Raw genomic sequence first — 25940 nt, forward strand, 5'->3', positions numbered from 1 at the left:
TAATTTTTCTCGTATTTAAAAAAATATTTTGTCTTGAACTAAGAAATTGATGGTTTAGTTGTACCAAGTTTTTTTTTTTAAACTATGATTTCATCGTTCCAAGATCCATTTAATTTCTTAGAAACTAGTTGTTGTACGAATTGTTGAGGTTTAAATTGGTTTATGCGACGATAAGAAACAAGATGAATAATTTCATGGAATTAGAATAAGTTACGATCCATTTTCGAGAATGGAACAACGGATCGTCGGCGTTAAACACGTAAGCTTCCTCCTAGAATAGGAATGAAAAGAATTTACTTCCACATCTTCTTGCCAGCCATTTTCCGCGACACAAATTATTTATATCGCTGGATACAGAGATAGCGACAAGATACCAGGAAATTCCATTTCTTGTTCAAACAATACAAAACGTGGAAAAAATCTCAAACGATCGACTTATGCTTAGAATTAGTTTTTCCACTTTGCAAAAAGTGGAAAAACTTTACTCGTCGTCCACTTTACTCGTCGCGTTCACATTCGAATCTTTTTTAAAACTTACCCTTAATTCATTCTCATCTTTCCTTAATAACAATTAATATAAAGTTGCAAAAATTTGTATTGGGATATTACATATTATATAATATTTCAACTCCTTCAAATTCCAAAAATACAGGAATTATATACAGGCTCGCTTTTATCTTTTCCATTCGTACTTCTCGTACACCCTGTATACACACACGCTTCGTTCCATCAGCTAAAAAAACGCACCTGAAACGAAACCGAATTGGCACGTATTCACCGATAAACCGCGCACCTCGTATCCTCCCTCGCCTCCCCCTCGGCCTCTCTGCCCGCGCATCGATCCCGGTGAATGCCAAGAACGGGCGATGGTTCGATCCCGCGGGTCGCCCATGACCCCGGCTGCACTTTCCGCGCAACCCTCGCCCGGTGCGGGAAATTGCGATCTCACCTTCGCTCGCCGGCAATGCCAGCCAACGACCTTGGCCTTGCCCGAATGAGACGCAGCCTTGGCTGCCGATCGATGCAACTGTGCAACTCCCGATAGGGAGAACTGGATCCGGACTGGTTCTCACGTGTTCTCCCGGTTTAGATGCATCGCGTGCCTATACACACGTACTCTCTCTCTTTCCCTCGAAATACGTGGATCACGTGGATCTCGATCTTCTCGTTGCTTCTTCTTCTTCTTCTTCTTCTTTTATTCCTCGTTTCGCGAGATTGAGTTCTTTAGAGAGAGAGAGAGAGAGAGGTGTTGGTGGGAGGATGTTTCGACGATTTGTGCAAGTGTCGTGAGTCAGCGCCGTGATTTTCGATGCCAAAGAGGATCGCGTTATTTTTGATCGCGATCGATTTTTGGTTGGATCGATTTCTCTCGAATGTTATGGGAGGGGTGATATCCTGGTAGGGTGATCGTGAAAAATGTTTTTCACTTGTTTCTTTTTTTTAGAATGAAATTTGGGGAATGTAATTGGTTTGGTACGAAACTCGAGTTGTTGTTCGATTGTTTGAATTATTAATTCGTATCGTCGTGTATGGGTCAGGCGTGGATTTGGCGTTGATTTCTTGAAATTTCGAGTGGCGTAATATCTTCTTCGGTGACCCTGTTCACTGTATAAAGAAACGGAATCAGGGAATCGAAAATATTCTACTCTCGTTTTAGCTTACTTTTATGTAACGCGATAATGTTATTTACGTCACATTCTACCGGATGGAAAATGATACTTAAATACCGCACATAATGTAATTTTTTTCTTTTTTTCTTTTTTTTCAAATGATGAAACAGCTAAATTATTTTATTCATTCTCGTATTCGTTCGCAATTAAATAATGATCGGGGAAAGTTATCATCTTCTGGCAACGAATTATCAACGAGTTATCCCGCTACATTTTATCTCTGTCCTTTGTCGAAAGGTATTTTTATTGAAAGGTTTTCATATACCGTGTTAATCAAAATGTTCTAATTTTGTAACCCACGCGGCCAGCGTACATAAATCTGCTTGGACACTTGGTACATCGGGAGTGCATAGTCTACTTACATAACGAATGTCATATTTATCGATCGAATTTTTTTCTAGGAAAGATGGAAAGAAATATTAAGCGTAAGAAATCATAAGAGTAACTAATTTAATATATCGTCACAATGACGCAAACAACTACAATTTATAATTTATATAATAAATTTACAAAACTGTTTTTTTCCTTTTTTTTTTCTTTTTCGAACGGAAGTCTATCGTTGATAATATGGATAAAGAATAATTATAATATAAACGACGTGTGACGTGGTTGGCGGCTCAGAAATCGTAGCCTCGTGAAACGTATCCTCTTCAAACTTTGCCCGATCAGCGTCTCAAAGCTCGACATTCTCGACACAAGACCGATGGATCATCTGAAACCGCGAACGAAAATACGAATCAGCTAAACATCTTCGCGACCCTCCTCTCAGCAAACCTACTCTGTCCCCTGACTTCGAGAAGTCTTTAATCAAATTGCATAACGTTACGCGAGAAGCAATCTTCTCTTGTTCCCTTCTGCTATTCATTTCCGAATAATCTTGCGAAATTAATTTTACGAAAGTAAATGATGGCTTTATATATATATATATATTAACGATCGATGAAGATTTCCAATCTTTCTCTCGATTATTCTTTAAAGCCGACGATGTGTAATAAATATTTTCGACATAAGCGAATTTATTAATACGTACAAAATGGAAAACGATTAATTTTAATCCTTATGGAGATGTGCTGATGATATATTCAATTTTTTATTCCTTGATAACGAAATAAAAGGATACAAACAAGGCGATCGGATATATATTGAAAATATATAATCTTAATTTCTTTTCATTCAAAAATACGGGTCCCAATTATAACCGAATGAAAAATGTGAAAATGAAAAATAGTACGATATTACGATAATTACAATGATTCGTTTGTAACGATGGAATAAAAACGTTGATACAACATACACGTGTAAATGTTCTCGAGAACGATTTCATTCGAGAACAATTAGCGGGCCTCTCGAAGGTCGTGCCGAATCGATGGGCAGAAGATTTACAGTTACGGATGACGCAGTTCTCCGTTGGCAAGAGACGGATTAACTCGTAATTCCGCGTTAAACGGCGTCTTCGTTTCCGCGTAAAACGTTTCCACCGCGCTCTTTATTTGGATCGTCGTCCGCGTGATCATCGCCGACCGAAGGCTCGTCCACACCGACGTCGTAAAAAAGAATTAAAAAAAAATTCTTCCAAGATCGACTCCAACTCCGTTGGAAATGAGTGCAAAAAATAATCGAACGAGAGGAAGAACACTGTAAGTCTAAACTATATAAGATACATCATCTTGAATATGTGCAGAACCGTTTCGATGTACATTTTATCTCCTTCGAACTTCCTTTCCTCGAAAAAAATTAGATATCAGCAATTATAGCGAGACATCTCTGTCTCGCATCTCGTCCAATCGCGAGCGTCTTCACATTTTTCTACATACACCAACAATACACATACGTATATGTTTCTTCTCTTTCGAAGCTGCAACCGTGTCAAACAACCACGATCCCTCGCCTCTCCTTTATCCTCAATTACAATTGTAGCGTAAATCGGGCTTTAGCTGCGTTTCATCGGGGGCACAGCGGGGCATCTCTCTTCTCTCCGCCACGGCACGTCGTAGGAAGGTTCCACGGCGACCGACGGCGGGTGTCGGTGGCACGGAGCGCTCGACGTCGACGTCGTACAAGGACAAGGCCACGTGGTCACGGGCGGCTGGGACGGACACGTATACAGACATATCGGCAACCAGTCATGCACCGCCACCACCACCACCACCACCAACGCGACTATAATCGGCATCGTTTACCATCGCTGACCCGCTACCATCCGTGCGTCGATTCTGAAACCAATCGAAATCCTGTCCTCTTGGGATACGTGCGGTGAGCCGGGCTTGTCCTTTCTGGGGAGGGAGGGGGAAATTAACCTCAATTCTGGGGAATTGGTGGCGTTTTGTCGCGGTGGGTCCCAGATATGCGATGCGCCCCCCCCTTCTTCGGAATTTGGATGGAGCAATGTTGCCGATCATTGCGAGAATTGGGAATTTCGTGATTATATAATTGTGATTTCTTTCTTTTTTTTTTTTTTTTTAGGGGAAATTAATCTCAGTTTTGGCGAGAAATTGGATTTGAACGATTCGTGGCCAATCGTTCTTTTTGTAAATACAGCGACGTGCATTTAGGTAAGATGATATAACGAGCTAGTGTCTTTTTATTCTAGGGGAAATTAGACTCTGCTAAAATCAAATTTTACAATGCGAACGTATGAATGTTAAAAAAAATCACTCGTTCCAATCATTTTCAACTGGTGTTATTATTATTATTATTATTAACTCGTGTAATTTGATCCGTCTAGTGAAACGTGAATCGAGATTTCATTACACGGATCGTAAATATTGTGCGTTTATTAGAAGACGGAATTGGAATGAAAAAAAAAAAAGAAAAGACTCGTCTCTTAGCTAATTGCAATTACTTTTGAACTTTGCTTTTATTATTAACGCGTTATAATACATCGAAACGATCTATGATTTTCACAGAAATAGTTCGAGCAAGGTGGCCGGTCGTAATAAAAATACTTTCGACTTTGTTACCGAATTATCGTCTCACCTTGTCTGATCTTTATCGACCTATTTCACTTACGGTTGAATTGCGCGGCCATCGCGTCGCGCTTCGAAATATGTGTCACGTGGTGTCGTAGAAAAAAAAAAAAAAAGAGAGAGAAAAGAAAAGGGCGGTAAAAATAAATGCGAACCACCGATGGAACAAGATTTTCAACAACGTAGAATAATAGTGTATATAGTGTATATATATGAACGTTCCATACGTAATTCCAACGTACCGAGCTATAATAAAACATCCATAAATATATAACCGCGACCAAGTAATCGATACTATCCCACTGCAACATATTGTGCCACGATCTTGTACGTATACCATTTAATTATATGCCAAACAATAGGAAGCACCAACTCATCCATCCCCGTTCCATTTCGCGCTTTAAAACGTTTCATCATTCTCGATCTTGTCATTCCGATTCTTTAATAGCTTCAGAGCTAACCTTTTAAGTAGGAATTCGTCTTTTCCACGCTCCCCTTTAATCACTTTATCTCTCGTTACTTTTTCCAGAATTTCTTTCGAAACTTCTCCCTGCATTTTCTTCGCTCTGATGACAAACAATTATTCTTCGTTTCCTCTATAATTTATTCAATTCCAATTCTTCGATCGACGTCGTTCATTCATCTAACCATCAAATCCTCGCAGATCTCACTCCCTCTATCGAATCAAATTCAACTCGACTTTCCAACCAACAATCACGAAGTATCGACGAACCGTATCACCGCGTGTTAAAGTGTCTCGTCTCTCGCACCTATTCCGCTCAAGGACACGGAGCGGAGAGATCATACCATCGCGACCTTGGAGGGACGACGCACGTGTTCTCTCGTACGACGCCTCATGCAGGCCTTGAAATTTGTACGGATCGACAAGTTTCGGCGTGCCCCACGGTCATCTCAGATATGCACGTAGAGAGGATAATCTGATAATCTCTTAGGGGAGCGACCAACAATGACAATTGCATCACTGTATACGTGCATATCCTCGTGCATTAGTGGATTTTTGCTTAGACACATTAATTTTTTTTTTCTTTTCCTTTGAGAAATCTTGCGACTAAATTTTTTAGGTTATAATTATATCTCGTGAAATTTTCTTTACTTTTTCGATTCCTCGGAGAGAAGAAGTATTTTTGTAAGTAGTCTGAAAACTTTTGAATTAGAAACTAGATAGGGATCTTGGTAGGCAGAACTTTTTGAGGTATTATCGTTTACAACGTGAATTTAAGAAAGGAAAATAAAGAAGCGTGTTGTATTTCGGGAAAGATTGCGGTCCAGAAATAAAAACGTGTTGAGGCTTTTTATCAATTTCGATGATTTATTGGCGAGATCGTGGAGATCGCGTGTCATGGAAAGATAATGATTATCTTTCTTTTGGATTTTATGACATCGTAACATCGTGCAACGATGATTATTATTGATTGTATTGTTGAATTTTATATTTTTGAAGAATTTTGGAAAAGCTGTTCGATCGTACGTTTCGCTTTGTTTGAGCAAGATTGTATTAATTGTACAAGATACGATGAAATTTTAGATAAACGTGCGAGGAAACGTGTTTTTGTTCATATTTTATATTAATTGTGTTTAATTACATATTAAAAAAAAAAAAAAGAAAAAAGATTTTCGAATCATTATCGTTGTTGCATTCTGTTCTTTTTTTAAACGTTCAAATATTAACATATCGATATTATACTTCTCTTCATCTCTTGATTTGACTAATTAGTCGTAAGATCTTTCTTCGTTGCACAAGGTGTCAAGACGTACGATATTAATTTTATACTGAAAAAACATGGAAGGAATATTATTCATTGAATATTTGAATAGTAGAAAATGTATCTCGTTAAATACGCAGCAATAACACGAGTTACATTGAAACTCTTTATGAGTCTAAAGTAACATATAACATAAGAAAAATAAATATTATTCAGTAAATTATCAGGATATTAACGGTTGAAATAATATTTCTTCGTATATTTCTGTTATTTTTATATATATATAATCTTCTTTGTATTTCTATTATAAGTTAGAATAGCTAGCGTTAATAATTTTTAATGGAACGTGTTAATAATATCGTACTAAAAATTTAATTTCATATGTGTGTCATTCTAGAAAAACGAAACGTAAATTCAAGGATTCCTATCGAGATTCCAAATATAAATTTACCTTTACCATTATTACACCCCGATAATTCCAAGGATTCCAAATTCTTCGAACCAATATAATTTCCTCATCATCGTTTCTCCGAATATTTCCAAAAAAAAGAAAAAAAAAATTTAGTTCGAAAATAATAGACTTTTAAAAAAATTCGAAACAAGAAATCAAACGATCCCATTTCTCTCGATCCCTACTTTCTAATTTTCTAAATCTTTTTAATCCCAATTTCAATTTTCTACAATTATCGAATATTTCATCGTTATATCACCATTTTGTAAATAATAAAGAAATCGAGTTTTTAAATATTTTCAGAGAATAAACGCAGAAATTCAACTATTCCTATTAAATCCAAATATAAACCCAACCTTTACCGTTATTACACTCCAATAATCCCAAGGACTCCCAACCTCTGTATCCCAATAATTACCTCGTCGATAAACTGCAGACATTCATGCATTTATTATACTTAAAAATATACACAACAGTATAGAAAATACGTAAAAAAATGATATTCTCGTATACAAATCGTATGTACAAATTCTCAATTCCTCGATCTAAAAATATAAAATTCTTCGTGATCCACCTTCTTTAAAAAAAAAAGAAAAGAGAAAGAAAAAGAGCGCAAAAATTAAACAACTCTGCATCCCGTCTCTGCGAGATCCAATTTCTCGAAAATCCAATTAAAAAAAGAAGAGAGAAAAGAAGAGAAATTCCGAAAAGAAAGGAAAGAAAGCAAATCACGAAAACGTAAATGTCTGGGAGAATATGGCGAGAGATCGGTTCGGGACGGCTGGTTTCCATCGTTGATCGAGGCTCCGCCACGCTCGCTTTAACCTTTTCAACGTGCGATCACTGACGTGTCCGCCGATTATATAAAACGGGTCTGCCCTTGTCCCCTCTCGGAATGATCGATTGGTCTCGCGTTTTCTGGCCGCGGATTACCGCGACCGCCTCTGAACGGATTCCTCGGTCGCGAAGAAGGTCATCTTCCTTCGACGCGATGCCATCCTCAAGTCATTGGACACTTGACTTACTTTTAAGAAATAAAAAAAGAAAGAAGGAAAGATCGCAGGATGGATCGGATGATCGATGCAATTACTATTATTATTATTATTATTTAGGAGGAGAAAATTACAAATCGCTTCACTTTTACGATGGATAATTTATCTTTTTCAACATCTCTTTGAATCTGTCTTACATAGAAATATATTTTCGTGTAATTATATAAAATATGAGAGAAGAGGGGAGAGGTTATTCGAAGGCTACTACTCGACTGTACTCGCTATAAAAAGCGACCGTGTTCTCAAAATTGAGAAATCAAACGGTATTTTCAATTGGTAATTAATAGACATACTATTATTCTATCAATTAAAAAAAAAAGAAGAGAAAATATCCGGATGTTTTAAAATTTTTCTGCCAATTTTATTTCCTTAAAATTCAACTCAGAACTCTTACTTTACGAATGAATCACGATCGTGTAACATCATGGATTTATCGCGGAAATAAATAATTCGCAGAGAAGAGAATGAAGAAGAGGAAGAAGAAGAAAAAAACGAAGTAAAGCAAACCGGCACGAAACAGCCTTTGAATATATATATATCATTAATCTGTCGAGGAATCAAAGAAGGTGAGGAATCGAAGAAAGCGGAAGCTGAAAGAGATGGAGCGAAAAGGACGATGGCGGGGGAGGGGAAGAGTTACGCGCGGATCACCGGCAATAATAAACGCGGCGTCAGCAGCGATTATACATTTCCCCGAGGCTCGAAAATCGGGAATTTTCGAAGCGTCCGCTCGTGGAGGCGCTCGAGGCTCAAGGTCGGGATGGCCGACAGATAAAGTTTCCTCGAAGCGGCACTGTACGATCAAAACGATCGTGACGTTGCTCGAGGTTAAGATCTGTCCACGCTCTGGATCCCGTACTTGAACTCGTCGTCCGCTGAATCACGCCGATATCGAGGCGTATACGAGCCAAGATAACGAGATACTCGTATACGCGAGCGCGTGACACGTAAGTCATACGTTTGCAAGTCGATGGACACTTGTACTCGTTTCATGTAATTTGATTCGTTTAAACGTTATTGAGTTTACGTTTTTTTCTTTTTTTGGGGGAAGGGGGAGAATATTATGGATATTTCGTACTTTTTTTCTTCTCTTCTCTTCTCTTCTCCGATAAATTGATTTATTATTAAAAAATTGATTTAGATATATTATGAAATTCTTTTTCTTTTTTATCATTTATCATTTATTTCAGTTCAATTGTATCACAGTTGTTAGATATAAAGTGTCAGATCTGTTCTCCAAGGATTTAATAATTTCATGGAAAATCCTAACGTTGAAAGTTATATACAAGATTTTAGAAGTAAGATGTATAAGGAAGTATACAAGAATCTTGAATTGAATGTCCTAATTTAAATCCTTTTCGTAACAAAAGATTCTATTAAACTCTATCGATGGATTTTCGTTAATTCATCGTTGATCAGAAAAAAATTTCAGGAGGATCATCCTCCTGAATGTGACAAATATAAAACTTATCAACCCAATTCCATCCAATATTGCTTGATATTTTTCGATCAACAAGCTTCATTCTCATAATGATTCGTTCTCCGAAATTACACAATGCGCCAAATAACTTAGCAATAATATATATATATATAGACAAAACATCCTAAAATGCCACTTGACCTAATTAGAAAGATACTAGCGCCTTGAATTCTTGTTCTCGAGATATTCATCAAAGAAGAGTTGCGAAAACTTTTGCGCAACTATTGTACTTATCCATTTTGCCTTAAAAAATAATTACGTTGTAACAATCTCATATTGCAAAAAACAACAAAAACGTTTAATTATTAACTAATAATGAAAACCTTAAGTCTCATCTGAGCCCAGGATTTATATTTTTAAGAAAACTTCAATAGGATATAATTGATACACTATCAATAAAATATTATCTTCGATATAAACTTCAATAAAAGTCATCCATATTTGATATCAAATTAAAAATATCGGAAACGAATGACAAAAATTTCTCGGTTATCTATCTACAGAAGAATCTAGAAAAGAAGAAAAATGAAAGAAAAAGAAAAAGAAAGCTGAATTGCAGATAACTAATATTCTTCCAAAATAAATTTCAAAAGGGTGGAAAATTAAACATCTTCTTACATCATCTTACATCATCACACGTTGTGCCCCACACGTGAACCAATAATATAAACAGCTAGCGTTCTCCATTCCAACGGAACCGTTTTATTACCACCGTTCTATGTCTGAACGCGTAATATAAACGGGCCTTTACACGTTTTCCTGAGGTGAGATTCCCTCACGAACCCGAAGTTGAAATACTAAAACTGTCGCAAGGACGTCGAACAGTACGCTCGGCCGTTCCTCGTGCGTGGCCGGCCTTCGTCTCGAAACTTCTGGCCGAAAAGATCGAAGCACATCGGAACAAGAGTCTATACATAATGCTGACATAATATGCGGCCGAAAAATAAAATTCCATGGCCTCTCGGTGGCCTCGACGGGCCACAAAGAATCCTGTTGGAACGGTGTTGCGGATATTAGGTAGTATCGATGGGTCAGATAAACGGAGGCAGATATCTGAGAGGAGATAATATTTTGGATGGGTGAATTTGATTGGCGAATTGATGGAACGATCGAGATCTTTGATTCTTCGTTTTTGATTATTATTTTTAATATATATATTATTCATCTTAATTAATTTTAAATTAATTTCATCTCATTTAAAATCTTTCTAGAAATAATTACCAATCTTTGGATAAATTCTAATTATAAATTTCACACTCCATTCTCGATAAATTCCTAATATCGTCACGAATAATGGTAGAGGATTAAGTTAACCTTAAAAATCTGCCCTACATCCAAACAACCTATTACCGCCATATTGTTTCTCTTACGAGCAACCACCTTGGTAACCATCTTGTTACACGAGAAATAAGAGTGAGACATTTCAGTTGATAGAGCTTATATTATCTGTAATTCCAGCTAACCCTCCCAATTTTCTTTCCTTTTCCTCTCTTTCGTTACGTTTCCGCCCGAGTTTCTTTTTTTTCGAACGCAACCTCGCTAGGTAACCATTCGAATGGCGTTGTTCGAGGTTATGATCGAACGAGGCGACCAGATCTCGTACTTGAACTCCTTATACCGCGATAACACGAGCCGTTATCAGAGATCTGGATACAAGTTGCGATGTGTTTAAATGACGCGGTCAAATAGAGAATCGTTTGGAGAAAACGTATCGGTGTTGGAAATTATCGCGGCTTATTAACGGCGAAGGTTTCTTGAACTTATGTATGCGCGCATGTGTGTGTGTAACTCTACTCTATTCGAGTAAAATTGTCTCTGTTGAATGGGATCGATGTTGCGAACTGCGTAATAATTTGTTATCGAAGCGAGTGTAGAATTTCCAATGATGGAAAGTAAATTTGTTTATTTATTTATTTTTGATTTTTATATCTTGTGAATTTGTGGTAATTCGTTTAGTATTCGTTATTATATCGCAGAGGAATCGAAAAAGGATTTTTGGAAGATTCCAAGAATTTTTATTTAATTGCTAATTCTAATCGATGAATTATCACGTGAGAGGAATTGATGGAAAAAGAAAAATATGTAACATATTCATTTATGTCGTTTATATTTAATATGCAAACGCACATGGAAAATATTTGCATAAAGATTCGCAATCTACTGATAAATAATACGTATACAAGAGAAGTTGTTGTGATAATATATATGTTCAAAGCGTTATTTTGCATCTATTTTATGAATATTAATTAAAAATATAGTAATCACAAGAAATATTGTTTAATATATACAATATATATACATGGATACCGGGAACAAAATATAATGGAACATAACGTCTATTATGAATTTTATCTTTAAAAAATAACCTCATAAATTTTTCCATTATTATAAATACATTATGTTATTATGTCACCTTTACGTATACATGTTTCATTAATGTATACATATTTTGCTTAATTTATCTCGCTAATGAGTGAAAAAGAAAAAAAAAAGAAATAAATAAATTAGAATAAGCAATATTTTAGCACAATCTTCGCGAAGAACGAATACGAATTCTCGATTCGAAAAATTATTCGCAAGAAAAGTGAGAAGAATGGTAACATAAAATATCTTGCGCCTCGTGAAAAATTATTCGTTCGAAACTCTTAAAGTCATCTGTAAAATTCATTGAGAATTTTGTGATAACGGCTCGAAGCCGCGATAAATCAACGACAAGGTCGCGCATACTTATCCTTCGAATTCTACGATAAACTGATATATTTTTCGTTCGTGGAAGGGGGTTCTGTTACATCAAGGTTAACGTTGATAAAATAGATCTAATGTCGTTCCAGGAAAAACCGAAACGATGGACTTTGAGAAGGCGCCACGCTACGTTCGTCTTTTTGACTCATGTTTCCTCGAACCACAGAGAAACCAGAGGAGCACTACGTGCTCTTCCATTCGTGTTTAAAAACGAAAAATAAATTGGAATGCCATCGAAATTTTTCTTTCCCCGTTTCCGTGTTGGGTTCATCTTTTTTTTTTCTTTCTTTTCGTTTCGCCCTTGTGCCGAGATCCTCAAGACGTTCGTATCACTTTTTTTCTCTTTAATCTTCAGATTTTTATCATAACATTTCGTTTTATATTCGATTGAATCAATATAAAAATCGATACTTTTAATTCTTCGCTTTTCTTAAAATCATAGAACTCATCATATAAATATACGTGTGTGTGTATACAATGAAAGAAATGTTCTTTGATCAGAGAATCTTTAAGATCTCTTGCGTAGATGATCATACTCAACGGAAGCGTTGCGATCGTGTCAGGCAAAGAACTTCCGCTTGACCTTACATCACGATCAGATCGATCTTTGATTGTGAAAAAGCGAATGACTATGCAGAAAGGACGTCACGTTCGACTTATTGCGTCATTGAACGTTTCTCTCGTGACTGTTATACAAAGAAAAGAAAAGAAAGAAAGAAAAATAGAATTCATTTAAAAGCGAAGTTCCTTCTTTGTCCATGTAGAAAACAATTTTGTAATTTTTAATGCAAACTAAATACTAGTATACAGGATTGGAAACGTTTCAAAAGCTCGCAAAGCTCGATGTGTCTTGTTTGCCGTTGTAAATCATTCTCACGTATCGTATTCTGTTGACGATTTGCTTACACGTACGGAATAAGCCTGCTCTGCCGTCACCGGCGATATAAATTCTCCCTTCTTTTGAATCATTTTTAAGATCATGTATCCGATATAACAAATTTAAGTTGCTGATACGCTTAGCTAAAATACGTCAAACGGAAACTTCTAAGTTAGGTGTATATTAACATAAACGTATTAGTGGCGAATAATTTTAATAACAAACAATCCAATTTTATCCACCTGCATTTCTTTCATATTCGTTATTAGATTTATTCTAGACAAAGCGTTTCCTTAAAATCTAAAACAGTGATATTTTTTTCAATTATCAACGATAGAAATATACATTCTTGGATTTTTTTCTTTTTGGAAAAGAATTTTATCGAAAATCGTATCACTTAAAGTACTACCATATTTAATTTTTCACAAAAAAAAATTATCCTATTTATCCTGAATTAGAATTTCTGAAATACGATAATCTTCTTCGAAAGACAAGCTTCTAAAATTTCATACAAATCGTATATATGCATCTCTTCCTCTTCCTTTGTTTTTCTCAACAACAAACGTATATTTGTCCATCTTCGTGGCACAATTGTGAAATTCGAAAAACATTGGAGTCGAATCCGAACACGTGAACGATCGATTCAAATTAATTCAAGGGGCACGAAGGGATGTGAGAAACCTGTTCGCATGAGAACGAACTGTAAAACGTGACGCAAATCTGTGGCGGAAGTCGTGTTGTGACGTAACGGGACGTGGAAGCAGAAGGAAACGGATGTCTGTTACGTTTCCGTATTTCCGTACAAAATGTAAAGAATTCGAAAACAAATGGAATGCCCTCTTTTGTAACCAATTGCAATTTTTGGACAGGAAAGGAAGAAGGAATCTTGACAGATATAAGCAATTTCGAAAATGGTTTTGTAATGGGCTGACGCTTTTCCTTTTCTTTTTTCAGGGAACTTGCATTGATTAGAAATTGCGTGCGTATGAAGAAAAACGAAGTTAATTTCGATCGATTTCTATATGCAAAAAAATTATTAACACAAAGTTATCTGAATATTTTATTTGAAACGATATTGAATTCGTCGAATTCATGAAAAATTTCAATTCATGAAAAATTAAACGAGATTTTTTTTTTACATTCAAAGATTGTTTCTGCGTATAATATTATAAGGAGTAATTATTTACTGTATTTTAATTATATACTCCAGATGATCGAATTGTGGATTTCTAAATTGCACTTGCTTATTACAATATCCTTTCTCTTACGTTTCTCCCTATTAAACGAAAATTATTACGATCAAACTTATCAATTTCTTCCACAATTTTCAAATATTCATTAAAAACAAATCGAATATTCAATATCATTTATACATCATCGTCATAAACGTATAAACTTTTTCAACAAAAATACGTAAATCACGCTTGCTCATTACATTTCTCTCTCTCTCTCTCTCATTCTATTGACGTCTCTCAATTACGTTATAAAATCATTACAGCGAATTTCACGAAATCAAATCGAACCACGAAACTTATCTCACGATTCTTAACGATATTCAATAATCAAAAAAATAAACGAGATAAATTTTTTTCCTCGACAAACACGACCGAACTAATCCACGAAAACTCGTTACATTTTCTTTTTCTTTTTTCCCTCTTACTTCTTTCGCATCATCTTTCTCTTACGTAAAATTGTCACAACGATCGAATTTCACGTTAACAGGTTAAACGGCGGCTGATTGCCGCGTTTACCTTCCTCGTCGGATTCGTCGCAATGTCTCTCGAACAATCGCGGCGGCCTTGTCCTTGGGCATAATCTTTCCTCGTTATCGGACGACGACGAGGTCGCGTCGGGCTACCAGCGATTAGCGCGACACCGCGTGCGTCAGCCTTCCTTTTATATTCGTGAATAATAATATCCACGTTTCTTTCCTTCTTTCGTCGCGGCGGCGTGTCTCCTCGATCCCTCCGGTTCCGTAAATCGCCACTTTTGCGCAACGAAGGTCGTCCCATCGATCGGAAATCGTGACCTTTGCGGTCGTGATTCCAATGGATTTGGACTTTTTAGTTTCAGTTTCTTTTTTTCTTTTTTTTTTTTGGAATTTCGAGAAAAAGATCAAATGTAAGAATAGAAAGGAGGAGCGGTATGAATTTTGGCGAATGAAGTGGATTTTAATTTAATTTAAGTATCTAGGTAATTATTATTATTATTATTATTATTTTGGAATTTGAAGGTTTGGATTAAAGGAAATGGCAGAGAGAGAGAATTGTGATGTTAGAGTTTTTTTTTGAAGCTATTATTAGAAGGGTTAAAATTTTTTTTGATTTATCGTAATAATTCTGTATGATTGAAAATTTTCGAAACTTCAAACTTTGATTCTCTCTTTAAAATTTCGGAATAAATTTTAAAAAAATGTTAAATTTTCAGTTATTTTATACTTTTTGCGCGAATTATATATATATATAAATAATCGATTATGTAAGACAAATCGTACGATTGCTAATTATGATTCGATTATGAAGAAAAATTAACAGACTAGTAAAAAAACAAATTCTGTTAAACGACGGACAGATGAACCTTGTCAAATATTCCAATTTCCTCTACAAAGAAAAGAATTTTTTTAAGAAAAAAATTTAATAAGCGACGAAATACAATCTTTTTTTTTTTTTTTTTTTACTTCACTTTTACATAGCAAAACTCGATAAGCTATTTCTCAAAAATGTTGTTCCTTGGATATTTATTTACAGCTCCACTATCAAAAGAAAAAAAGAAGAAGAAGAAGAAGAAGAAGAAGAAATAACTTAGAATAAAAAGAATAAAAAGAAACACACGAATACATATTCATTCTCAAATAAAAAACTAATCTCGTAGACTATTATTTTCTCATTAAAAATACACGCGATATTTGTATATCGTTAAAATTGTTACGTCATTGTTCACCTTGTGTATAATTTCAAAGTAAAAATCGTTCTTTTTGACCCCTTTTAAATTTATACTTGCAATATACCGATATCTTTTTTTTTTTTTTAAGCTACGCAAAAGCTAACAAAAAATAAAGAAGAAGAAGAAGAAGAAGAAGAAGAAAGAGAGAGAGAGAAAAAAAAGAAGAATTACATTATTCCGGATCGTGAATAATTTCCAAGCTGGCATTGTTTTCGTCTGGTTTCGCTTATATATAATCACACACCAGCTGTGGTGTTTCGTTATGGATTTAATCGAATTTCGTTTCCTTCGAGCGCGAGGGAAGAGAGGAGAAGGAAGAAGAGAGCTTTACCGAATCAAGGTCTAATTCTACGAAATCGACGTATCGAGGTTGACGTTGCTCTTTCATCCACTTTGTAAACAACGCCACGAATGTTTTAATATATTTTTAACAATCGTTTTTTCCATCGTTGAAAAAAAAAAAAAGAAAAAGAAAAGAAAAGAAGGAAAAAATGAAAATTGGATGGAACGGAATCGGTAATGCTCGATTGTTTCCCGAATAACATTGCGTATGCTTAACGTTATTTCTCTTTTTTAACAAACTATCGACCAAATCGTACCGCCTCGATGAATATATCACGAACGAGTCGTCTTTATTTCTTTGTGCGCAGTGAAATTTAAACTATCGAACTAAGGAAAGGAATAAAAGTTATTTATTGTTTAATCAACGTGTATATCTCGCCGTAAGAAAAATATTTTACAAAACCGAAGGAAAGAAACTATTATAGAACGTACGGTTTTATTTTTACAAAGTAAAGGAGAAACAAGTAATGTGTATAAAATATAAATATGAATATCGAGGAAATTTATTTAAAAGATTGCACACTGTGTATCCAATTCGTAATTACATTATCTTTCAAATTTCCAGTTTGAAAGAGTTCATTCTACTTACGAGGAGCGCTGCAAAGATTTCAAATTTCTAATATTTCCTTTCTTCAAATATAATAATTCTCCGTGTGTGTATACGCGTGAATAAACATATCTCCGCATTTCTACAAATAAACAATCCTAAATATACCGAATCATTTTCTCTTACTTTCATTGCAAAACTAAACAAAGTTCTTCTTGGCAACCGCGATACGTGAAATATAGCCTGCCGAATCGTTCAAAAGCAAAGAATAACACCGAATTGCACGCCATTGCGCCATTTCGATCACGGAATTAGAATGGCGCTTCTTCGAAACTTGAACTTCGACCCTTCGTCGAAAAACGAAGTTGCGACACGAAGATCGACACGGAACAATACGTCGATTTCGATCGCCGCGTAAAACGTGAAACTCTTTCGTGACGTCAATGTGTTTACCAGCTGCTTATTTTGCGGAATATATTGCGCGTGAAGGAAAAAAAAAAAAAAAAGGAAAGAAAGAAAAATGCCACGTGGATTATGCAATTGAAAGAATCTTCGTTATCGATTCACGATTATATTTGAAGAAATATCGAACGAGCTTGAGAATCATAAATATATATGCAAAATTACATAAAAGCTGCATAACTTGTATACGTGTGCACAGCTATGACGAAGATGTTGAATATTAATTCCAAGATCGTTGTCTTCGCGATGAAAATTCGACGGGTGAAAAATTTTAGGAATTTAGAGCATGCGTCGCTCTCTTGATTCCACCCAACTGACGTGGAAAATTAATTAAAGTTTTTCTTGGTGGGGAAAAATGGAAGTTTCCTTGACAAGTTTCGAATCTATTTTATCCGAATAAAACAAAGAATTAATAATCATGGCAGTAAAAGGAAAAAAAAAGAGAGAAAAAATTGTTAAAATATGCCAACTCAAGATAAAAAAAAAATCAGCAAAAAATAGAAAAAAGTAAATATCATCGGGACAACTATTTTTTTTTTTTTCTTTACTTTGAGAGAAACCGAGGTGGAAAAAAGTGGGAAAAAGAATTTATGGCGAATTCAAAACAAATGAATTCCGTGGACTGGATATCCTCGAAGTCTTTTTAATCGTCTACTAATCGTCATTCGCCAGATTAGTCATCGTTCTGCATTCGTTCCATCGGTCAAGCCTGGAGGTGACCCCGTGGAGAGATCTCTGCTCGGTTGACCCACGAAAAAAACACCGGAACTCCTCCACGTAATCCATTCCAGCTCTCCAAAGGCGAACCCTACGTCAGTTCTCGAAGAAATCGTCCTTGGACCTTGGATCGTGATCCCAGTCTTGGAGAATTTAATTTCTTGGATCGATAATTAACGCTTGTAATTTTAATCTTTTCAGGGCCAAATTTTTTAAATTCTTTTCTATTGCTCTTACAAAATGTAGATTTCTTGGAATATTTTTTTTTTTTTTGAAATATTGTGACATGAATGAATTCGTTCGACACTTAACAAATATTTTGCTTCTTCATTATCATCTGTCATGTGTATCATCTATATTTTATTTTTTGATTCGAGAATATTTAAGATGATCAAGCTCTCGATGCTTTCGGAAAAGCATTTGTTTAGCCACGTTTGCCCTCTCTTTTTGATCACCGGTGAGTCAAAAGTGTGTTTGCGCGTGTATCTGCGTATGTGCGTGTATCGTCCCATCTATTTGTCTCTTCCTAAAAATACTACGTAGCTTATCGCCTTAGTCACAAACTTTTGGCGCTGCGTAATAAGATCGTGCGTTATCGTGCGGCTTCTGGCGATTTTTATCGAATCCATGGCCGATTTTTATTTACGCTAAACGGATGACTACGCGTTTCTCTCGTATCTTCTTGTTTGCGAACATCACGTTGCTTCGAAATTTGCTCGAGAAGTTATCCGAAGAATAGAATTTTCAAATTCCAAAAAGAAAAGCCAAATTCTATTTATCAACGAGCTTTGAAATTCTATGAAATCGACAAAATAGAATTCGTCATTTATCGACAATGAATTTTAAATCTTATTAGTAACGATGAGAATTACATGGAACTTTAACTTAATCAGCATACCATACTTTGTAAATTCTCAAAATTAATTATCATGGAAAAATAACCTCGTGCTTTCGAGATGCAAAATATAGATAAATCCAAAAAGTCTGTAATGAATCAATAACGGTCGAAAACCATCTTTACAATCATCATCCACATCATCCATTTCCACGTAATCTATCGCGATAATTTCGAACGGTGGCCTTGGCCGATCCTCTGATGATCCGATCATGGATTATTTCTTATCGTGTAATCACGCGAATCAAGAGGATCGATCTAATCTCTCGACGAAAGGAGGCGAATATACGATTCGTCGCGCTTTTTAGCGCCGGTTCCGCGCCTTTACGATCCGTCGTGTATAGATACAAGGGGAAGGGGGAGGGGGAAGAGGAAGAGGATGGAGTGGAGGATGCGACCTTGCGCGATTCCAACGATCCGACTAATAATAATACTAAATCGTTTCGCAAATACCGCAACACGAACTTCCATCGTTCTTTCGTTCCTCCTTCCGCTTCTCTGTTTCCTCTTACACTCGTGTCCGTCTCGTTACGCGTCAAATGTACGTACGCTTTTTCTTTAATTTTCTTTTTCGTTTTATACTGCTATGATTTTTAAAGATCGTTTAATCGCACGGGGCAATGACTGGTTTTTTTTTCTTTTATTTAATTGTATTATATATAGAGATCGAATTTAGATAAAATTTAAAAATTCGTAGCTTTAATAATTTTTAAATTATTTCTAAAATTATTAATTACGTAAGGATTGTATCTATATATAGAGAGAGAAAAGCTGGTTATGAATTAATATTTTTAATAGCATTTATAAATATCGGTCGTTTTAATCGATATTTCACAATTTCTTGAAGCAAGAAAAACATTTCTCTCGTCACAAAGTTGTTCGATTTATTCCTTTTCTATCGTTCCATTTCTGAAACGTTTGATTCGAAGCCAAGATTTTGTAGTAGGAAGCAATCGCGAGGTCGAAGGTGTCGTTCGCACGGCAGCCACTGTTCCGTGTGTATGCGCACTTTGCACTAGCATTCTCTTTCCCGGTCTGTGCATTCCCGCCCGTTTCCACTTAACACTCGCTAGAATCCATTTTCCCCGTCCGCTCGCTTATTTCACTCGGCCGTTCGGTTCGTTCACCGTCTGCACGCTTCCTTCCCTTTTCACTTGGAGCACTGTCTCTTCCCATTTTCCTTTTTCTTTTTATTTTTATATCTTTTTGCACTTGATATATTTGCTTTGCGAGACGTAATAATGGAGTAAAAATTATTTCGAATTAATTCGAATCTTTGTATCTCATCGTCGGATGAGATCTTGAAAGTGTTTTTTTTAAATAAAAGTTATTAAAGCAATTTTTTACTCTGAAATGTTTGTTCACAGAGATATGATATCTCTTTTTTTTTTTTGGATCTTAAATGAGATCCAACCTGTGGATCGTCAAACGTTTTTCTTTTACAATTTCTCGTTTCATTATATAATTGTTATCTCAATTCGATCAAAATTTCTTTGGCTATCGAATAAATAAAATTGATTACCGAATAATAAGCAAGTTAGATGACACTTTACATTAATATTTTTAATCTATATTTGTTTAATAATCGATAATTTTCACCGATACATCTCGTTCTAAATTATTTTTGATACACAGTAATCGATAATCTTTTACGATCTTCGTCAAATATATCGTTTGGATAAATTTTAATCTATTATATTCTAGAATACTTATAAAATAATAAAATTTATTCATAATTTATCATAACTTTTATCTCCTCGAAAACTCGATCTAACACTCAAGTATCTTTCAAATAACCGTGTAAAAAGAGAAGAAAAAAGTCAAAATATAAAATAAAATTCAATCACTTTTCTGCTCCGTTTGATTAAACGAAACATTTGTTCGTAACAATTTATTGCTAAATATTCGACAAGAAAGATTTTATCACACTTAAAACATTTCTTCTTTGTTGCTTTTGCGATGTGACACGTGCTAGTTGTGTCGATCATTTTGTCATTCAAGGACGGTGATAGCGATTTTGTTTCCTAGAACGCGAGGGGTATCGCTGATAACGAGCTGACACGAGGTGACCGGTTTTATCGGTTTTCTTCGCAGAATCAACTCTCCTGTCCGCCATTGAAAAAGGATGCTTTGGCGGATGGCAGCTATCAACTAGCTATCTATTTTTACTCTGGTAATCGTAAACTTTGTTTAAAAAAGACGACGATTCAGCACACTCGTGTTACGTTTGCATCTTGGTCTGATCAGCATCTCCGATATTTCTTCTTCTAATCGTTTATTTTGTTAGGTCGTTAGAGAATTTTAGGTACAGTAACGAGAAAAAGTTTAGCTTATATGATGATTTCAATATCGACGTAAGAGGATAATAATTTATAAAACCAAAATCTTCGTATCCTTTGAATCAGTGAATTTTCGTACTCTTTCTCTTTTATATATATATATATCGACTTTAAGAACATTCTTCATATATAAATTTTAAAAACAATTGTAAAAATCTTTGAATATGCAAAAGTTTCCCATTTTTAATCTTCAACTTTATTCGAACTTTTTATTTGTCATTGAAAATAAAGAGAATCGAATTTGTTTATATGATAGTTTCGAACGTTTATCCAACGTTTATTATCGAATTTCGCGGCGGTCGCAGCGATTAAGGGGATCGGATATAGATCTTTGGCGACGTTTCCGGAAGAGTGATGGTTCCGTTAGAATGCAACGAACTGCACACGGGTAACTGTAAAGGACTCGGCCATACTAACCTGTTGCAGAAGCCAGCACGTTACGTCATGGGCGTAATAACGTTTATTAATAACGACTCCCTCTAAAGAGTCCATGCTGGCCTGTGTTTATACACTTTGGTTTACACGCGCTTTCATCACAGTTGAAATAAATTTCCTACTTAAGATTTCAAATGACTGTATAATAGTAGCATCAATGGTAGATGAAAAATTTGTTAAAATTTTTATCGCGCGATGAAATAATGATCCGTGCCAGGAAATATTTATTCGCGAAATTGAAATAAAATTGGTAATAACGAAAATAAAAAAGGTACACATTTTAACATCATTATATTTTTACCATTCATCGCCTCGAACGAATTTTAATATTTAATTATTTTTAAATTGAATTTTTTATTTTCTTTAACTCAATTGACGTTCAACTATTAATCCTAACTAAATTCTAAAACGTCGTTGGTATTTCCAACATATTCAACTAATTACCAGAGTGAAAACGAAAATAAAATATCTATTTTGAAATTCGATATTCTAAAAAAAAAAAAACAAAAAAAATAGCCGATAAAATAATACCTGCTATAATATCGCGATTATTAAATCAATAATCGGTAAACACACGTGTTTCGCGCGATTAAGCAGGGACAAGGTAACGGTATCACGTTTGAATGATATAAAAATTTCGCGCTTTTCGTACTGTCGCCATTTTTAAATATACAGACGTGTGTATTCGAGCGATTAATTCCTCTCGGGTCGTCTGCATATTCATGAGAGCGAGATCGAGCGGCTAAGTGTTTCCCACGTAAATCTTATTCCTTAATTAATCGTAATCACGATTTCGTCCAGTGTAAAACGTGTAAAAACACGCATACACGCGTGTGCTCGCGGGTTATCTATCCGAGTTTGAAGGATAAAGAAACGGGCAACATTTACGTTTCAACTTCCTATCTAATCCAAACATTTATTCGCGGGGTCCAATAAAATGGTATTTCCTGGACACGCGATTCTCACCGCCTCGTTTTAATCCGAATTATCTTTCTTTTTGTTAATAATATTTTTTTTTTTTTTAGATTTGTGCAGAGGTTATGTTTGTCGTTCAATCGTGAAAAATGTTTCTAAACAAATCGACGGTATTTCTCAATGGAGATAGATGAGAAAAAGATGAGAAATTGTTTCGATTAAAATAATTTATTATTGATTTATTGATTGTTCTTGAGTCGGGAAGAATTTTTAATTTTGGCGCCAAAATGCACCGGATCGATGCTCGACTCTCTTTGTCGAAACAAATATACTTGTCTCGACGAATTCGAATAATTTCGGTGTGGATCGATTTGTATTATTATTCATTGAATCGAAAGATAAATTTTCAGGGGGAATGAGGAAGGAAATGTAGGAGAAAATTTTTCAAACGAAGGAGGCGAGGGATCGATTGCAGTGTTGAGACAGTGGAAAGAACCAAGTTTTGTTTTCAAAACATCAGATATCAAAATACGTTCGCTACTACGCATATCAATGATCGTAACGGCATAGATAATCACATATTCTTTCGCAACGTAATGCCTTATCAGAAGTTAATTACAGCTCGCGACACGTTATGTTTGTCCCTGACTGATAGAGAAGAAAGGAAGAACATTATATACTATTGTATCTTATTACTGTCAGCGATATTGTTTCTTTCTGGTAATGTGAAATATTATTTATTATAAAAAAAAAAAAAAAAATAGTTGAATGATAAAATACGAACGTCGTAAATGACAGAATATCGTACAAATTATTTAAAAAAAAAAAAAAAAGAGAGAAGAAAAAAAATTATCAAAGAATTTGAATATCTCGCTTTGAATTCTTTAAATAGAAAATTATATATTTTATTTCCTCGATATCTTCTTCGAACCTTCTTATTTTTGAACCTTAATACTTTTTTACCATTCAAAATTTATTTTTTTACTCTCCCAAAATTGGATAAAATAAATTTTCGACTCGATCAAATCGATATATAAGAATCGGATAATTAACTTGTATTTATTGGAGTCACAATTCTTTCTGAAATCGAAAATAAAGAGAGACAGTACGTACATATATTCTTCGACGTAATAAAACGATTTCAATCCAACTTCAATCCAGCTCTATTTTATTGCGCTTCGTATCTTGCATCATAATCTCTAATATTCCGTCCATCGCTGGATAAAAGAAAAAAAAAATCCCTTTGCATAGTTCGATATCCAAACGACCTTGAACTTCGAATGGACGACTCGGTCACTCTGGACATTGCGAAGCCGGTCTTATCCGCTCGGCATATAAATTACGTTATTTTTGCCGCGTTCCGCGTTCGAGCTCGTTCGTAAGACGATTAACTGGACAGAGAGAAAGATAGAGAGAAAGAGAGAGAAAGAGAGAGATAATGATAAGAAGAGAAAAATAATGGAAAAGACGGAAAGAGATACAGTTCGAACGAGACGGGTCTGAAAAATAATTAATCGAATCACGTATGGCTCTCACGTGAAATTATGATCGGATTGGCCTTGAACCGAGTCAAACTGGCTTCCTTTTGAGATTCTTCGAATTTATTTTACTTTGCTCTTGTTTCCTTTTTTCTTTTTTTTTTCATTCAAAATCCACGATCTCGCGTTTTTGTTATATATATATATGTATATTCTTTAAATTATTTTTTTGATACGAATGATCCTCTGTAATCCAATTTTATCTTTATCTCCGGAGGGAAAAATTAAAAAGATAAATGTTAATCAATAAGTTTATATATTAAATTTTACTTTGATGCGGGAAATAGAAATTGCTGATCATTCTTTTTAAACAGAGTCGGATAAACAGATGGTTTAATGGAAAAATCAAAGATCAATAGGGCATTGATTTTAAAATAATTTTCAGACAGATCTCAGAAATTGTTAGAATTATTTTGATAAACTTGTTGAAATATAACATCCCGTTACAAGTGAGATTATTAATTTTGGAAATTAAATATAACTATTATAATGTATCACACAAACGATTTTATTAATAAACCATTTATCCTCTGGCTATAAATTTAATTGGAATTTTATTTCGGATAATTCTAAATCTATATTACAGTTGTATGTACAATCGTTGAATGAATCAGAAAGAAAAATTCGATATGGTCCGCAGTCTAGACCTTGAATCATGATCCCATTACGAAATAGAGCCACAGTCTGACAGTTTTTTTCCATTTGATTAGAAATCTCGTTTAAACGCAGGCCGATATTATTACGGGAAGTTCCTCGGCCTCTGGTTATTTTCGGGCTCGAGCGGTTAATGGACTATGGAGATGAAAAAAAATTCTTTCAAAAATTCATTCCTCTTAACCTAATTTTCGAGTAAAAATTATCTAAGATATCTCCAAAATAGTTTAGCCAAGGAGTAATTTTAATTTATCGAATTTCATATCGTTGAATTATTCGTTCTAATTAATTCGATTTTGAAAGTAAAAAGTAATGAGGCAACGTGGAAATAGTAACATCGTACCGAGATTAGAAATTATTTCAAATATTTCTGATTACGAAATAATTCTAAATATTCTTCGCGAATGTCGAAAGCGTATGATTTAGAATTAGAGCAAGGAATAATGATAAGGAATATATATATTTGATATCGTGAAATTAATATAAAGTTTTCGAGGCTTTCGATAATGCTTCGATATGATTTGCAATATGATTTAACTCAATTATAGATACAGTGTTTGGGTTCAAGTAAGGTAATGGAAATATGATAATGATATTTTCGAAATTCAGTTTGGTATAATTGAAACTGAGTTAGTAATTATCGGTAGTATTTATGTCCATTTTTACAGTCACTTGGCATTACAGTCATTATCCAAAGCGATAAATAATAAGTTACAGCTGATCATTAAATGTGATTCACAATTGTTAATACTCATTTGTTAACAGCATATAATGGTCATCGCTGGTTATAATAATTTATCGTCAAGACTGGTTATAATAATCGTGCAATAATCAAAAAAAGTTCAAAATGTTACAACAATCGTAATTTAATTAATTATTCAATTCCATATATTCGTTTAACTATTCAATTAATCAAGCTATTCGAATAATTTATCCAACGACGACTTTACTGATTTATACTTTCACGCAATAGCTTTTCTCAATTTTCCATCAAGTACAAAAAAAATTATTTACCTTTACTTTTCATTAATAAATATATCTAAAATTAGAAAACTACAAAGTTCTCCATTTACAATCTTCGATCTATATTTATTCAAAGTTTGTTCGTCCACGTAATAAATTATCCACTCACTCGTCAAAAATTTAATTATATCGCAAACTCACACGCGAGAATTTTGGCAAAAGAGAAAG

At 34.7% G+C, this 25940-nt stretch overlaps 2 long non-coding RNA genes across 5 annotated transcripts in view; one reads left to right on the forward strand and one right to left on the reverse strand.

Annotated features, from left to right (window-relative positions):
- Window positions 1–2103: 2103 nt before the first annotated feature.
- On the reverse strand, window positions 2104–3639 carry LOC133666958 (uncharacterized). Its single transcript, XR_009831881.1, has 2 exons — window positions 3502–3639; window positions 2104–2382 (listed from the first exon to the last, which is right to left on the reverse strand). It is a non-coding gene; the product is annotated as an uncharacterized LOC133666958 (long non-coding RNA).
- Window positions 2415–25940, forward strand: part of LOC133666957 (uncharacterized) — a 28859-nt gene continuing 5333 nt past the window's right edge. For 2 of the 4 annotated variants that reach the window (XR_009831878.1, XR_009831880.1), the window contains exons 1-2: window positions 2923–3307; window positions 3588–4222. This is a non-coding gene — a long non-coding RNA (uncharacterized LOC133666957). Of the gene's footprint in view, window positions 3308–3587; window positions 8811–15993; window positions 16967–25940 lie in introns of those variants that run through there. The other 2 variants (XR_009831877.1, XR_009831879.1) reach the window with 2 other exon arrangements.

Source organism: Apis cerana, linkage group LG11 (assembly GCF_029169275.1).
Source record: "Apis cerana isolate GH-2021 linkage group LG11, AcerK_1.0, whole genome shotgun sequence".
Lineage (NCBI taxonomy): Eukaryota > Metazoa > Arthropoda > Insecta > Hymenoptera > Apidae > Apis > Apis cerana.